The sequence below is a fragment of the Myotis brandtii genome, unplaced genomic scaffold, assembly GCF_000412655.1.
Source record: "Myotis brandtii unplaced genomic scaffold, ASM41265v1 scaffold62, whole genome shotgun sequence".
Taxonomy (NCBI): Eukaryota; Metazoa; Chordata; class Mammalia; order Chiroptera; family Vespertilionidae; genus Myotis; species Myotis brandtii.
The window spans coordinates 3152239-3156534 of record NW_005370366.1 but is presented as its reverse complement, the minus strand read 5'-3'; the positions used below and the strand labels follow the sequence as shown (position 1 = coordinate 3156534).

The 4296-nt window shown below is 50.6% G+C and overlaps 1 pseudogene; it reads right to left on the bottom strand.

Annotated features, from left to right (window-relative positions):
- Window positions 1-3380: 3380 nt before the first annotated feature.
- The window catches only part of LOC102249186, a 4133-nt pseudogene continuing 3217 nt past the window's right edge, over window positions 3381-4296 (bottom strand).

The following is a 4296-nucleotide window of genomic DNA, read 5'->3' as shown; positions in this document are numbered from 1 at the left end:
TGGTGGGCCCTGCTCTGCCCCCTCCTTCTGCGACTTCCTGTCTGCAGCCTCCTCCTTTCTCCTCCCCTCTGGTGGTGGAGCTCCCCAAAGGCTGTGTGGGGCTGTGGGGAAGGGGCTGTGTGAGGCCATGCAGAGCTGTGCCTGGGCAGGCTAGCCCAGACGGGGCCTCAGTGGAGAGCTGGGGTGACAGGTCATGGGGAGGAGGAGGGAGGGACATGGAACCTGTCCTGTGGGAGAGGCACCAGGCTCCTCAGCTGCCCCCACCCAGCAGCTTTTCTAGGCCCCTGCGCAGCTGTTGCCCTCCGCCCCTTGCTGCCTCCCACTTCCTTTCAAGTTTTGGAATCAGTTTCTCCCACCCAGCCCTGCCCCCCTCTCTGCTGAGTCCTCGGAGCCCGAGGCCACCTCTTGGCCTCACCAGGTGTGCCTGGCCCATCACCCCATAATGGTGCTACCCATTCTCCTGGAGTAGTTAGTGAAACTTAACAAAAAGAAGCAGCTCTGAAGATTATAAATTGCGCACTGAGAATGCCACAGACTGCAGAGGGCTGCACAGTCCACAGCTCTCGGACCACGTGTAGCAACCTCCAGCGCCAACCTGTCCCTCCTGGCTCCTGCCCCTGCCTGCCTCCGCCCAGGCTGGGGCCAAACCCTGGGAGCTTCCTAAGGGCTCTCACCTCACACCTCACTTTCCAGTCCAGCCCACCAGCGCCCGCAGCAAGCTAACCTACTGGTGGTCAGTGTGCATCATAGCGGCTGGTCCAGCAGCTGAACTCCCAGTCAGGGGACAATTTGCATATTAGGCTTTTATTATATAGGATTAGCAAGTGAAGCTGAAGAAGAGTAAGAGATGGTCAAGGGGCCTTGGATGGCTAGCTCAGTTGGTTAGCAAGATGTCCTGATATGTAAGAAAAAAAAAAGATGTCCTCATACGCCAAGGTTTTGGGTTTGAGTCCCAGTCAGGGCACATACAAGAAACAACCAACCAATGCAAAAATAAGTGGAACAACAAAGCCTTGGCTGATTTTGCTCAGTGGTTAGAGCATTTGCCTATGAGCCGAAGGGTCTCAGGTTCTATTCTGGTCAAGGGCACATACCTTGTACCTTAGTAGCAGGCTGGATTCCAGGCTCCAGTTGGTTGGGGTGAATGCAGGAGGCAAGTTGATGTTGTTTCTCTCTCTCTCTCCCTTCCATTCTCTCTCTATAAAAATCAATGGGAAAATATCTTCGGATGAGGATTAACAACAACAATTTTAAAAAAAATCCGATCAATGAAAAAAAAGCCATTGTTTATCTTTTTTTTCTTATGTACAGATTATTTTATTGTAAAAATGTAATAATTATAAATCGGTCTGTTGTAAAATCAATGCTGTTAGCATAAATGTAATTCCAAGTTGTTGTTTTTATAAATCGGATCAGTTCCAAGCAGAAATAAGCATTAAGCCATGATGGTGTTGAGGTTATCTTCAAAAGACACTAAGGCGTTAAAAATGTGTTTTTCCTATAAGGAACTCAGAAAAATTAAAAATTCTGAGTGGATTATCTTTTCTTCATATATAACAACCATATTTTTATATAATAGGCCATGAGATGATATGTAAACATACTAATTTCACCAAGATTTTTTTTCTTACCAAACGAAATTATATTTCTGCTAGAAACTTTCATTCTGATCATTTCAAGTGAAGAATCCAACCAATTGTCAAAAGCAAACACATTTCTTTTAAATGCTTCTTAAGCCCTAACCTTCATTGTCCCTTTCATTTTCATTAAAAGCCATTATTATATTACTAGGGGCCCAGTGCACAAATTTGTGCACCTTGAAAGGACCTGTGGGACATGAGGCTGTGGTGGGCACAGGCACAGGTCTTGGCCCATCCTCTGCGCCCCGCCCGCCCCCTCCTGCTGCGGTCCCTAGTCCCGTTTGCTGGGAGCCCCGCTCTCATCGCTGCCACTCCCTCACACTGACTGACAGCACAGAGCGATTGGGGCCAGCGCCATCAGCGGGTGCAAGCAGTGGCTGCTGCCCCCATTACCCCTCAGGAGCAGGGGGAGGCAGAGAAGCCCTCAGGGGTAATAGGGGCCAGCAGCCACTGTTCACACCCACTGATGGTGCCCAGCGATAGGGAACAGTGCAGCGGGTGCGAGCGCCGGGCTTGTAAACATACTAATTTCACCAAGATTTTTTTTCTTACCAAACGAAATTATATTTCTGCTAGAAACTTTCATTCTGATCATTTCAAGTGAAGAATCCAACCAATTGTCAAAAGCAAACACATTTCTTTTAAATGCTTCTTAAGCCCTAACCTTCATTGTCCCTTTCATTTTCATTAAAAGCCATTATTATATTACTAGGGGCCCAGTGCACAAATTTGTGCACCTTGAAAGGACCTGTGGGACATGAGGCTGTGGTGGGCACAGGCACAGGTCTTGGCCCATCCTCTGCGCCCCCGCCCGCCCCTCCTGCTGCGGTCCCTAGTCCCGTTTGCTGGGAGCCCCGCTCTCATCGCTGCCACTCCCTCACACTGACTGACAGCACAGAGCGATTGGGGCCAGCGCCATCAGCGGGTGCAAGCAGTGGCTGCTGCCCCAATCACCCCTCAGGAGCAGGGGGAGGCAGAGAAGCCCTCAGGGGTAATAGGGGCCAGCAGCCACTGTTCACACACTGATGGTGTGCCCAGCGATAGGGAACAGTGCAGCGGGTGCGAGCGCCGGGCTGGACCTTGGCATGTGGGAGCAAAGAATTTTTAGTAATCACCAGAGGCTCGCCCTGATGACAGCAACCAGTGCCTCGCCTTGGTCTGGCGCCCTTGCTCACCTGCTCCACCATCCTGTCGCAGTCGACGCCCGCCATGTTCCACGCACGCCCCCAGGTGGTCAGCGCATGTCATAGAGACCAGTTGTTCGGTTGTTCCACTGTTCGATCTACAGTGGGGCCTTGACTTACGAGTTTAATTCGTTCCGTGACAGAGCTCGTAACTCAAATTACTCGTATGTCAAATCAGTTGTGAACGAGTGAGACACGTGATGCTGGGCTGATGTTGTGGTGTTCACTGTGACGTTCACTGCGCCAACTAACAGTGGGGTATCTGAAGCTGGCTCGTAACCCGAATTTTAGCTCACAACTCAAAGCAAAAAATCGGCCGAGAGACGGCTCCTATCTCGAAAAACTCATTAGTCGGGACACTCGTAAGTCAAGGCCCCACTGTATTTGCATATTAGGGTTTTATATATATAGATTTGCTATGGAAACTGGATTATCATCTGAAAGACTTGCATTTGCACATCTAGCACAGCAGAATCTTCTATCCAGTGGTGAGTGCGTCAGTGGATTATGGGTATGAATTCCATGCTTTGCTTCATAGGCAGAGAGCAACTTGGCACCAGTCCAGGGCTCCAACCCTCACAAGTTAGCTTTCTCCCTTGCAGCCAGGTGAGACCCATGCTGCATAAAGGTGTGAATTGCGTCCTTAGGCTTCTGGGCGTTGTACTAGTCCAACAGAGCCTGGATGCGGGCCCCATAGTCAGGAATGACATCGCTTAAGTTCTTGACTGCTTTCCTCTGGATGAACAGCTGGGCATCCTTCAGGTGGCCGGCGATGTTCTCACACAGGCGTTTCCTCTGCTCCCCGTTCAGTACACTCCTATAGAACGTCCGCACCTGAGAGACGCTATCACCATTGGCAGTGTTGTAGCGCCGCACGTCCCTGAGACGCAGGTGCTGCTCTCCAGGGCGAACTTCGGCTGTTGTTCTGGGGCACTGAGCTGTTGGGGTAGTAGTTGGGAGCACCACCCTGGTGGTCGACCATGCACATGGAGCCGTCATGCTGATAGTTGGCCACTCGAGCACGGTAGGGACAGTTCACAGGGATCTGAAGATACTTGGGTCCCAGGCGGTGGCAGTATCAGGATAGAAAAAAAGGCAGCCCTGAAGCATCTTGTCAGGGCTGGGCTCAATGTCAATGCCATGCGGCATGTTGCTCGGGTCGAAGGCCAACTGCTCAACCTCAGCAAAGTAATTGACTGGGTTCCGATTTAAGACCAGTTTACCAACTGGGATAAGAGGGTAGTCCTTGTGAGGCCAAATCTTGGTAACATCGAATGGATTAAATGGAGAACTTTCTGCCTGACTGAAGGTCATGACCTGGATGTAAAAAGTCCATGAGGGGGGCGGAGAAACCAAGATGGCAGCATAGGTAAACACCGGAGATTGCTGCCTCGCACAACCACTTAAAAAATACAACTAAAAGATGGAACGGACATCACCCAGAACCACAGGAAGGCTGGCTGAGGAGAAAT